General features: G+C 38.2%; 1 protein-coding gene across 1 annotated transcript in view; it reads right to left on the bottom strand.

The window, feature by feature from the left end:
• The window catches only part of PDZD8 (PDZ domain containing 8), a 74809-nt gene that overhangs the window by 26273 nt on the left and 34592 nt on the right, over positions 1-13944 (bottom strand). The window lies entirely within an intron of this gene.

Below are 13944 nucleotides of genomic sequence, written 5' to 3'. Positions count from 1 at the left end.
ATTTTTCCTTGCTGACACGGCTGCGTAACTAGCAAGGCTCTCGCCATGGCCGCCCTAAGCTCCCATGTTGAGCACAGAATGCAGTGTTTCACTCCTAACACATCTTACACCACCTAAGTGGGGAGCCTTCTTCAGGTCAAAACTGCGTGCCTGCAATGCAGGTACATTCATATCAGTCTTGAAACAACAAAACCAACCCTACCCGTTAAAAAACTCACCCCACCTCTCCCTTACTTCCCTGTACTTTAACAGGGCAGCACAACTAAGATGACTCAGGAGCACCCCCAAAATTCTCATCTCATCAATACTCAGCACTGGACTTCACCCCTCCCAAGTAAAGCAACAGTTCAAAGACATAACAAATGACTACCAATACTAATGTAGCTGCCTCATTGTAGGTATCACAAGAGATTGAGTTACCTAGGCAGAAGAATATATTCACCTGCACATCATTGCTACCTGTTTCTTTTCCATTTTGAGCTATTTTATGGGATTGAAGTCATATATATCAGATCTATCCTGTCTTGCCCACAGTTCCCCCCTCCCAAATACTTAACATACGGGCAGCTAGAGCCCTCCAAGTTTTTCTCCTATACTGATCTGTGACATGCTTTCTTTCCACATCTCTAGCCCTTTACATAAAAGGACTTCTGCATCAGCCTCACTGCATAATCTAAATCCATCGACAAGCAACCTACCTCCCTGCCACTCCACAGGAGGTAAAGTTTAACCCAGGCTTCAACAGCCCCTCAGCTACTTCTTTACTATGCCTCCCATGAACATAAAAAAAATAAAAGCTTGATGACTTTTTACAGTTAGATCTCCGTGCCACATGCAAGACAGTGACAAAATAAATTCTGTAGTTTTTTAGCTCAGTCGAGAGACAAAAGGGGGAGGAGCAGCAAGCCAGCCAACACCAAAGCTGGAATTTGCAATCTAACAGCTGGTCAAAGCCTATGCCTACATTTGCTTTTCAGTTCAGATCAGACGGGTGCTCCTGAGGCAGAACTTCCCATGGTCTCCACCTGCTGCGCTTTGATTTGCATTACTATGTGCTCCTGGAACACACAAAGTGCATTCCCTCCAGAGGAAGCTACACCTGACAATGTGCTCCTACTGCTAACCCATGGTCAATCCAGGAGGACAGACCAGAAGCAGACCCCAGTAAAACCTCCACGATGCGTACAGCGTGGAAGTCATGTCCTCAGCCCCAAGGCTGTACCGCTTATTAACGTAGGGGCAGCCTAAGCATCCTGCCCGTCAACATAGTTTGAGATACACACATCCATTTTCCAAATTGTCTTTCATTTATTTATATATACATGTCCATAGAGGACAGCTTTATCTACAGTCTATACATAGGTCTTAGATCAAAAAATTATGAGTAAAAGCATATTATACATGAGTATGTAAACATCCATCAACACCTTTGGTCACATGGTGTTTTTCATGTTCCTTAAGAACAGGCTATATAGCTCAAATAGATTTTTGACTCCACATTCACAGAAACACCATGTGACTGAACAGCAACTTATAACTTAAGCAAGTTACTTGTTACAGGCTTAACTAGTTCACTGAAATCATATAGATTATGTGTATTTTCATCTCTACTTATTACAAATGTGCATCTGATTTGAGATCAGTGAAAATCACTGGTTTGAAAGTGGCAGAGATTACAGTGGGGATGGACCACGTGTGTGTTTGTGTTATGAAGTTATGAACATCGTAATCCTACGCTCACTTCACACGTAGTTCACATTGTTATGTAAAGTGATTGTATTTTTAGTTTACAAGCTGCTGTACAGCCTATTCTTACTATATTCCCACAGATGTGTGATTTAACTACCAAGGAACCTAGAAACAAATTTCTGCAATTGCTCTGATGATGTCATCACCTTTGTATTTCTTGACTCTTGTATATCATCAGAGCTGTAAGCACTGGTGAACTTCAGATAAGCCAAGCCCAATTTCTCAGGGGTCATTTACTGTATTTACAAGTATCTACATTTTTTAAATGCATGGTCAATTTGTTAGCCAGGAGACTTGCATTTAAATTTAACTGAAGAAGAATAAGTGATGTTTTCCATTTTTTATATATACACACACACAAATTTATATATATTAAGTGCATGTATTTATATATATGTACAAGTTATATAAATATATATACACACTTTATATATGTATGTATATTTGTTTAGATGGGAAAAACTTTATGGCTGTTTTTATAATTAAAAAACCCCACACCTTTCTGCATATCTGGCCTCAGATTTCTAAGGGGGTTTTTTGGTTTTGTTTTCTTCCATCAGCTAGGGAAAATACATAGCTTCAATTAACATCACATGGATCTAAGGGTGCGCAGACATGATACTTGTTCCAAACTAAGCACCTAAAAATGGAAACAGGTGACATCAGTAAAGCTCTGAAGATACTGACTTTTGGTTAAAATATTCGTAAAGACATTCATAGTTCAAAGATTCTATTTATCTTACCAAAACTTTAATGGAGGCAGCCTTTTAACAGACTGCATTAAGGGAATGCTCCATTTTCTGGCAATGACTCACTACTGATTACTTCCGATACATAGGTGTCCTTCGCAGAACATCAGTCTGCTACATCTAACTTTAATACACTGGAATGACCTTTTAGTCATTTCATTTGTATGACGGGAATCGGCAGTTCCATTTTTGATCCTCGAGGCTTTTCCAGGGCGATTGCTATGCTGCCCACTCATATTACTTTCTCGTTTCTATTTGCCACATTACAGAGCATTTGGAGAACACACACCACACTTGCATTACAAAATGCTTGCTTATACATTTTTTTAATTACTGAAAGGATTTTTAAAATGCTTGGTCACCCTTAAAAAAAAAAGCAAGAAGAATCACTTATCCTGCACTAATAATTATCTTAACAGGCACTTTTGCCCAAAGCAAGATTTCACTCCTGCTGTCCTACAGACATAGAGTAGCCACAGTAACTAGTGAAAACGATGACAACATACAAATACTCCAAACACCATTCTCATTCACGGTTGCCTCCAGATGTTGAGCTCCACCCTGATAGACCTATAAGTGTCTTTTGTAACACTAAGAGACAAACATCTAATTTCTGCTTCAGCTTGTGATTGAAGAGGAAGAAAGGAAGAAAAAATGAACAGTCATTTTGAGATAATGTTCAGTTAAATAATTACAGCATTCTAGGAAGGTAAGACATGACACACGTAACAACACTGCATTACCTTGAATCCAAGAATTTGAACTACTTAACTCATTTGACTTCATAAAAATAGCAACATTACATAGCATTGTAGTCAGAATAAGGAATTCTTCCCACAAAACTAAAGGCTTTCTTTGCAGTCACTCAGTTTTTATGCCTGTATTTTGATACTTGCACCACAAAACGAGACCACTAGTTATCAACTATTTGTGGTGTATGAAAATTAATTTCCTTCCCATTGAAGGACATCAAATACCTACATTAAAGAACCATGAGTTCATTAGTTAAATCACCAATAATAATTATTCTCATACTATATATTACTAAATATTAGGGATACTTTAAAAAAAATCTTCATTCCAAATTTCTTCCTGATGTTTAGCCTGATGATGCTTTTTGTTTAAGCTAATTAACTTCTATACTTACACCAGCTAAATTGGTAATGAGAACCAGATTCAAGTACCTGATATTTCCTCTACTAATGAGAATGTTTATATACAAGCCATTTTGTGAAAAGCAAAACTAGGGAATCCAATGCCATTTGCCCCTTCACATACTCTATGAGAGAAGACAAGCCATGGCTCACACCAAACTACATTTGTGTAGAGGAGCTACCAGCTTCCCACACCACATTAGCACCAGAAATCTGCCAATGTTTGCCTTGGAGATGCTATTTTCGTATCTTTCCATCTCTAGCTCTTTGTTTTCAGGAAAAATCTTTCTTCTTTGAGACTTATACCCCTCCTTCAAGTGTAGTTGAATTTGTACCTAGTAATATTTTACATAGTTAACCAAAGTCACTTTCAAACAGATAGACAGGCAGAGAGACTGTATAAATCAAGTAGAACTAAGAGAAAATATACTACTTTCATCAACTTCTCACTAAATTGCAATGGACCATGCAGGAACACTTAATGCTCAAGAAGGGTTGAATACCATCCCTTCTAAAAACTCATCAGAACAGAAGGGTAACTGATGAAATCCAGAAAGGAGCACCTAGTGATGGCCCTACACATCTGTAAGAAGCCTGAATCGTATAGAGAACCAGAAAAGAGACTCAAACTTCTGATTAGTAAAAAAACCAAACAAACAATGCAAACAGCTGCACTTATGCAACTATAAGTGTAAAAATCACAATTCTAGGTGTATAACATGTTGCAGGCCAAAACAGATGTGTAAAAAGAATACAATCTTATGCCATATGCCCGCAAGTGAGAGCAGCTCTTGCTGACCAGGAGCTCAGGATGGACAGGAACAGAGGCCCTACAGAAATCAGCAGATAAGCAAAATACAAGCTTGTCCAAACTATGATAGGTCACACCTTTCACAGTGCATTCCTCCTGGCTGCCCATGCTATTCACGAACCTCTTCAGGATCCCTAAAGACTCACAGAGTAACTGGATACCTTTCCTCACTGACGTACAGTGTGCATTCCGAGTGGGGAATTAATGGAAAGAAAAGATGGAAACATGAATGCCACAAACTCCCATCATCTCTCAGTGTCCATTAACTAAAAGCAAGCGGTTATTTTGGATACTTTGATGCATCTATGGGCATTAAAAGTGAGCAACAATAGCCAAGCAAATTTCTGTTACAGAAATGACAGATGACCTACCAAGAAAAGGACATTTTCAGCTACATAGCAACCTGTAATAACCAGCCTGTACAGGACCCCTTCATTTCATACATCCCTCTAAAGCCTACTTTTAGTGCTGAAGAATCTGCTCACCTGGTGACGAATACCAGCCAGTAAGTACCAATCCTCCTACCTCTCTACTGTCTCCATCTGCTCCATGTATTACAGTTTGTGTCATCTAAAACATCTCCATTTCAGACGGCACAGCTCAGCAGCCAAACGTATGCCACTATGTCTCACTCTTACTCTTTCATTTTACCAAAACGAGCTGCTAAAGAGCCGATACTACTTCCAGACTAGTTATGCCTTTTTCAGACTATAAAATGAAAAGTAGAAACTTTCCAGGAGGCCAACCTGTAACAGGTTTACCTTATTTCAAGAAGAGGTCTGCCAAATTTATCCATCATTTTTAGTGATTTAGCAGGAGTTAAAGACTCTGTCAAGTCTCCAAACTCAATTTGGGTTAAAAAAAACAAACCACACCACAAAACAAACCACAAAACAACAAGTGAATGACATAACCAATTTGGGCAAAATCCTGCTAAAAATAAGTTAACTCCTCCTGGACATTCATTTGCACCCAAACTCTCCCTGCTCCTTTTTCTAGTAGCCCATAGCTGCAATAAACAGTGTAGAGAACAAGGGTAGATAAAACTCAGTAGCAGCATTTGACATACTGCAAGAGAGCATGGGAAGGTGTCAGACAGCCCATAAAGAGTAAACCCAAAATTAAATGCAAAATTTAACTGCAGGGTCTCAATAAACTTGTAGTAAAAAGCTACTTAGTAGCTTTAATTGCTCAAATTTTGAAAACTGTGAACAAAGCAACTAAGTAAAGTGGTATTCAGAAGAGGAGTCTTCTCAGTAGTTATTACTGCACCTCAAAGTCTGTAAACAAGTTGTTTATACTTGGAACCAAGGGCAATAACAGATTACTGAAGGCACTAACGGGTCAGAAGTTAAACATCAGCTGTTCTGCAATAACTACAAGCACCTGCCTACCCTTTGACAATCTGCAGAAACTACAATGTTATTTTCTCTTCCCTAATTGCAAGATGAACTTCCAGATAATGAACTACTTGTGAGAGTAACTCATAGACAAGTTACCACTGAGCAACTTGCAGTCAGAAACAAACACCCCTACAGCTTCATCATGTGTCAAACCCCTACATGCGTCTCACTGATTTTTAGAAGTTACCTGGTTTTAGGAGAGCATATGAGCAAGTGCCAGCACCTCACTATTTCTTAACAAGTATTTTTACTCACAGCCACGGGCCCCTTTCCCAAGACTCTTTCTACCCACTCCCCCAGGCTTTCTCTTTGTGTTGGTACAACCTGGAAAACACATTTTTGTTCAGTAATTAAACATTCGAACACAGGCTCGTAATTTGTAATTTTGGGAGACATAACCATCCACCAACAGAAGGCAACAGTTTTCAACATGCCCAACAGTTTACTTGGTCAGGTCCTGATTTGGTAGGAAAACATTACAAAATCACTGAAATCCATATAAATGTGTAAATTAGTTTCAGTCAAATTCTTACCTCCTTATAGGAACAGATCCCAATCTCTCAATCTAAAAAGAAAAAACCTACTACTTTAATAAGAGGTTAACTTTATAAAAGTGCCTTGAAAAAAAAATATTTAAAAAGTAAACCAGAAGACCAAAGAGGAAAAAACAAACTACAAACCAATGAAAATGACAACAGCTTATTTTTCCAAAGGTGGTTGTAAATATATCTGTTTAAATAAGTCCCTCCCCTTCCAGTCCAGCAATGTGCAGCAGTCACCAACCTGAGCTGCTGGCTCATGTGGCCATACAACTTTGCAATAGGACGTAACAAAATAGTTTAGAAAGTCATTCCAGAAATATACTGAATTACCCAGAAACTACTTTGTTTACTCTGGTCAATAAAACACTGTTATCTCTCTTACAATAGGCCATACTGTTTATACAAACAAAGTTAGCTTTCATGCATCAACCATCTATTTATTTAGCAATATCAGCTATCACTGTAAATCAATTTCTTTGCAAATGAGAAACAGCTGCTGTAAAACCTACTTAAAAAACTCTTTCCTGCATCCAATATTTGGACATGTAGCAGAACAGATGACAAGAATACAAAAAAAGGCATCAGCACCACATCTAGTGACACACAAAAACAGTGTGCCTGTCTTAGCTTTTACACGCATTTTTAAGGAAAAGGTATCATTTAGTGTTTACTTAATAGTTTTGTAGTCTAAATACAAAGTTGTAAGTTAAAAAGTATTACAAGAAAAGCTTACAATTGCTATTCAAACTGGGTACTATCAGGAGGATATGGAAGACAGGGAACTAAAAGGTAACTCAGACTCTACTACAGGTTATTACATTAGTATCTTCCAAGGAAAGAACACACAGCGAAAGTCAATGTTGTTTATCAGCTCTGTAAAAAGCATTAAAAGAACAGAACTAATCCCTAATCAAGCTTGGAAGTTGTATATAATTTTTGTCCTAGAACAGTCATACAGAGAGGTCTTACAAAGGTGAATTCACCCAACACAGCCATCTAAAAGGCTCGTGCCTCTTTCATGACTCTGATGAATCGGGAGGAGGTCAGTACTACGCTTTCAGACAGCACAACACCCTGCAAAATATCAACTCAGAAGACCCCAACTGAACAGACAGTATTACCAATGGCAGCTACAATACAACTCGGTTACGAAAATCTACCGGAGATTTAGACTGGAATTAAGTGGCTTCAAAACAGACTTATTTCACTATACGAGACAAGAATCTGGCTGCAGAACTTCTCTTCCCAAATGTGGGGTTGAGTTTTGATGAGTTCTGTTGGCAGCTCTCATAGTAAGAGTTGGGCATGGGGAAGCGCAAGCACACACACAGAGCATTAAGCCCTGCTCATTACAGATTAATCTTACTTAAGTCATTTTATTTGTTAATCTTTTCATCTGGTATTTTAAATTTGAAACTCAGCAAGACGGATTCATTGCAAGCAGTCAACCTTTGCAGCACTCCAGGCGAGGCTCGGAAGGATCATGACTTCAAGCATGGACAGAAGGAGAAAGAAGGTGCATGTAAGGGAAGTTACAGACTTGGATGCACATGATGCATTTAGTATCATCTGCTGCCAAATGCAGTAAAGTGTGGTGAGCACTGCTTTCTACCTGTCCCAGGTGAGGGTATGCATGTCCAAGGATGCAGTATATGATAGCTTCTGAACAGTTTACAAGCAGGCAAGAAGTATCAGGTCAGGCTGTGACTAGAGCGATGACATCTGGTTCTAAACAACTACCTGACTGTACATGCACTAAAAAAAAAAGCTGTTAGTTGGGGTTTTTTGGGTTTTTTTTTAAATGTTCATATTCAGTAGTCTCTGAGCAGTAAAGAACTACAGTGCATTTTCACAGAAGGTCTCATTAAATCACAGAAAAGCTTTCTGAAGCCCCAAGTCAAAAAGCTCAAATGTTTTAAGATGAGACAGAAAAACCCTGATGGCCTTCAAGTTTATTTGTAAGATGGATTACAGAATATTATGTAAGGCACAAATCTCAAAACTATTCCCTATTGTATTTACAAATATTATCAAATTTTACAAGTTCATGAATTTTCATAAAAAGTGACATTTTCAAAAAGCTTCTCTTGCTCTAATCCTCCTCCTTTCTTTTGATAGGATTAAGTGCCGAAATGGCAGGCCGTTAAATAAGCACACTGAAATGCCAACTGTGAGGCATTTAACTCCATGTATTTACAAATTAACACTTCACAGTTGCTTCAAATTTTGACATTATAGTTTAGTATCTTCAGGCAACTCATTTCAGAAGGTGCTGGATTTGATTTACATTATTTCTCATTTTACATTCATATGTTTACAGTACTGGAATACCTTTAAGTTTCCCTTAATCCCTGATAAAGGAAATTTAGTTTTATGAAAGGCTGAGAAATATTGCTTTGTTTTTATAAACAGGTACCAACCAGCCTGCCTACAGCAATTTCAAAGTTACCGTTAAATTTACCTATAAAAGGCCATATCTGTCAAGATAACCTCACCAAAGAAGTGGAGATTATGGCTCATATATGTGTATGCATACACATGTGCAAAATCAGAGTGCAACACTGAAAGACAGTGTCACTGGTCCTCCCCTTCAGTTATTCCAGTGCTGACCACAATGTTCAGAATGAACTGGAGAAAACATCAAGCAGAATTCCTAAAAAAGTGGTGGGATGCTTATCCTAATTCTTCCCTTCTATTATTAGGTTACTTCAGAGGATATTTGTGTGTTCCCGAGACAACTGCTGCAAAAGTAAAGTCCTATGGGCTATTAGATGTGGCATTTTTAGATAGAAATTTTTACTTTGCAGAACATGAAATGCAGTTTCTGTATTGCTAAAGTTAGTATTTACAGAAGGGGTTTCAAAAAAAAAAAAAACAACCAACCACAAAACCCCAAACAAAAAACACCCACCCGCCAACAACAAAAACACCACCACTTACTACCTTTAGGAATACAAAACTGTGGCTACTCCTACAGTACCACCTCAGAAAACATATTAGTTGAAACCAGAATTTAAAGGTGTTTTCTTAGATTACCTAACTTGATTATTTCAAGATCAATAACGATTCTCTTGCGCTTCTGAACTTCTATTAAAAAAAAAAAAGACAGAGGAAAACTTGGTACAGATACATTTAGCTTTGCAGTTGAGCACCTCTCCCCCATTACTTTACAGTCATACAACCAATTAAAAAAACCCCACAAAACATTTACAGTTTGTACATGCTTCCTGGGTATAAGAGTATCAGAAGATAACAATCTATTTGCAATAGTTTCTACAATTTGTAGAAAACTAATTTATCCGTCAAAAAGAATCAGTACCTAAGAAAGGCAACATGACTACCAAGGTATGTAGAACAGTTCATATGAACTGAGATTCTCATTCCTATACTACTATACCCTTGATTCGTTCTTCTCTGCACTGCTGGAGCCAGAGGAAAGTGCCAGCACTCACCACACTCTGGACAGCCGAGCATCCACAGAGCAGTCAAGGCATTGCATAGGCAACGTAAGGGGTACTTACAGCTGCAAAGCTAACCTCTCCGTTACTAATACCTCAAGGTCATTTCTATGTCCACTCTTCTACCACTTTTAGGGAAGGGAGACTATATTTTCCTTTTATTCATAGAGCAACTTCAGTTTCTGCTGAAAAATTACATTATTCTTTCACAACACTATACATGAAGTGCTGGCACAGGTAAAGTCAGGAGCAAGGTTCTCACCAAGTGTAACAAGGCCAGGGGAGCACAGTGTGCTCCAAGGAAAAATAGAACAATTCTTTTTGGTTGTAGAAATCAATCTGCTGTTGCTAACTGGCAGTTCAGTGGACATAACCATTCACATTTATGACACAGCCTCCATTTAATATCTACAAACATATATCTAATTATTTAGACATATCTAAGTATTTAGTCATAGAACACCTGTCTAGTAATCCAATGCTGCTAATGCTGTCTAATTACTACATCCTATCCATACATAATTAAGTTTTGCATAGCAATGCAGTGATTAATGTTTATTAGTAGTACATGCTGCTGGATTTAAGATAGTTAGGTGTTTACGTGTGCCACATGGGAATGTGCCAAATCACCTCTCTGAAGTCTTACTGGTGTTTCAGATTGATTTGATAAACAGCTCAGAAGCCTGAGAAACCTTTGTATTCTAACAGACACTTCAATAATGCTCCAGATATGTTCAATAACACAGCATCTTTTTTCAAAACCAATTTTGACATTTACTAATATTCCATAAATAATGGGATCAGATTAAAGTCTCACCAAAATTCATTATGAAGTATTAAACCTGTCTAATCTTTTATCACTACTACTAACATAATAAAACAAATGAAAGTGCCAGGAAGTATAGAAAGTTATGAGAATTTTCCTCAGGAGCATTGTAGAACATAGTCTGGATCAGAGGATGTATGAGACTCTTATAAATTAGATGTTTTTAAACCAGCACAAATTTATCTACTTTTTACTTCAACTTGGTCTATCATTTCTCCTCCACAGTTTCTGAAGTTGTCTAACAACTTCATCTTAAATAATTATTGCGCACATGGGCATTAAAAGGATTTCATATTAGAAAGATATTAAGTATTGTGATCAGCTGCCTTGTGGTTAACACTGCATTAGAGCTAAAAATCCATGATCAATGATACAAGTAAACTTTTTGTTTGGAAAATATCACGACGCCTTTTCTTTAAGGCTTCCTGTTTAACTATTCACAGTTATCATTTCTCAGAAAAATAACTGAACTCCAATGTTAAGTGTGTTAGCAACACTTATTTTGTTGGGGGTCTTTGGCAACACTCTTGTCACCCAGCAAGATCTGATTTCCTAAGGAAGACACTTCCATGATTTCACTACATCTGTTGAATATAAGTTGGGAAGCAAAAAGTAGGTGTGCAAGTTGCTCATTTTCAGTTTCCATATTCTACCATATCAAGATTTTCAAAAGCAGGATCTTAAAATTAGGCTGCCTATCTAGTGGCCTAAAGTTCAAGGTGGTTGCACACAGCGAATGCTTCACATTGACAGCAGAGCTAGAGATGCAGCAACTCAAATCAAGGAATCTCTGCTCTCTGGCAGGGTGTGTTTGACCTACGCTTAATGAAGGACTGCAACACAGATGCATAGAAAACCTTTCTGTACACTGCAGGCCAGATTTCCAAAAGCTTAAGAAATTTTAAAGACCTGTGATTTCGTTTTAGATGCTGAAACAGAAGATGAGTTCTTGAGAGCCTCACCCCGAGTACTTTTCTGTAGTTTTTTTTTTTTAAAAAGTAGCTATTCCACCCTCCATCAGTTTAGCCCTACTGCCATCTGCTGTCACAAACACACAAGTGCCACGCTGTCTGCAGAGTGTTTTTTCTTTCCTCTTCTGTTGTTAGAGTGTAAGAGAATATATTCAAACATTGCTACTCAGAATTATCTAAAAATAAACACAGATTAATTGTCCAGAGAAGCATAATGGTAAATCAGTTTACTGCCACTTTCATAGCTAGAGCATCAACCCTGCAGATGCGTGCATGGTTTCATACGCAGCTTATCGCAACAAAAGGGTCATTCACATGGGTAAGTATTAGCAGGATCAGGTCCAGATCACAAAATTGGTCGGGTTTTTTGGTGGTGGTTTGTTTTGTTTTTTTTAACCCTGGCTGTATTGCTTGTTTCTTGAAAATTTTGAAATATTTATTATTATTAGGAAAGGGTTAAGACTATGAACTGGCCAGACTACTAAGGCTGAATTGCTCCTACCTTATCCTTATGTGATCATGCAAAGAGGCTTAAGCCTTTATATTAAAACAAACTAGAAAAAGTTAAAATTAAAAACTGCTGCATAAAACAGATTAAACAAAAAGGTCTGAAAATAAATTACTCAAATCTACCTCCTGCCTAGTGCTTCAGTGAAGTCTAGCAACCTCCAGAGTTAAGTGAACTCAGTAATTCCTCCCAGGACCACTGGAACGCTTTATGCCATTACCTCTGGTGGTGCCGTCCTTCAGCAGCTTAAACTAGCTGAAGCTGCTGCCATCCCACCCTTCTTTTTCCTTTCCACTGACACTGGAGCTATCATGCAGCAAGTCAATTCAGGGAGTTGAAATGGCTAACTCACAAGCACATAAACACCACTGACTGTGTTAAGAGCAGGTAGAGAAGGGGCCAAGGCAGAGACAACTCTGGAGAACATAGTCCTGAGCTGCCATCGGTTTCTATGATGTCTTGCTGCCAAACCACGCTCTGGGAAAGTTCCCTGCAGTTTCTCGGTCTGCACTCCAGCTGCAGGCTCCCCACTTGTCATTTCTCTGCCACACTCAGAAAGCTAATTGCCACACAGCGTTACAGGTTCCTAAGAGAGCATAGGTGAACCTCTACCCTCCCTTCAAGTTTTTCGTTTGACTAAGAATATAGCAGCTAAGACAACAAAAAGAGCCTTTCTGCCTGTTGCTCAGCCATACACCCTTTTTGGCAAAACATAATATACAGTAAGCTGAAAACAAGTATCATAGCATTTGTGACAAGGAGTTTTAAAAACAACGCAAAGTGGAATTTAATTGCAGAAACTGAATGAGATGCTGAAATTCTGGATTCTTGCTGCTCCAGTGGAAAAACGATGCTTGTCTCCAAACACAAGTCCAGTCAGATATAACAAAGGCACAGGGCTTAAGCTAGTTGCACTCAGATAGCAAAGGGTAAAACGCTGGACACTGATTATTTTTTTTTTTGTTCCAGTGATTTCTTTGTATGAAATCAACTGTTAAAGTCTTTTTAAAGCTTTTAGGTTTCGGTGGGTTCCCCCCTCCCCCCAGTAGGCACATTACTTATTGCTCAGCATAAGCTCAATTCAACTTGACAGCTGCCACAATATCACTCTGATGTGAAACTGAAAGGCTTTCATACATTGCACCTCTTGTTTGAAGAAAAAAGGTAACCCCCATCCTTATACACACACAAACAAAAGAAAAGCAATTTGTAAGCTGCATGTTGCTAAACTTGTGTGATCAAGTATGATAATCAGTAAAACATTAACTTACAATACCACCAATACTATTACTTTCTATATTTGCAGACACTTGTAAAAGTGTTTTTCTTTAGCAGACAGGGCAGGATTCATATGCTCTAAAAAAGTTGGAGAGCTATGGCAATTGCCTACATCTTCACAAAATGCAGGGGAAAAGGAAGAAGTCAGTCACGAGCCCCCTCTGATCACGTCTTCAACACTCACATCAGAAAGGAATACACTACTGGCCAGTGAAAGACAGGTGAATCTTACTCACTGTTTTCTAAACATTGCCCCACCCAAACATAACAGGACTATAAAAATGCATATTTTACACTATTTGTTTTAATGCAGACAGACAGTTGACAATATATTCAAACCAGGTACATTTTCAAGCACAGTTGTGGTAACTGAACATGATGTTATCCATACATGTCAATTTGACAGTGAAATACTTTGGATTAAAAAGTAAATAACTCATCTGTTATGTTTTGGTTGGTTTTTTTTTCCTGCTATATCACCCATTGATTGTCCAA

This window comes from Pygoscelis adeliae, unplaced genomic scaffold (genome assembly GCF_000699105.1).
Source record: "Pygoscelis adeliae isolate BGI_AS28 unplaced genomic scaffold, ASM69910v1 Scaffold4, whole genome shotgun sequence".
NCBI classification, from domain to species: domain Eukaryota; kingdom Metazoa; phylum Chordata; class Aves; order Sphenisciformes; family Spheniscidae; genus Pygoscelis; species Pygoscelis adeliae.
Note: the sequence above shows the minus strand (reverse complement) of the source record. Positions and strands in the feature narration are given on the sequence as shown.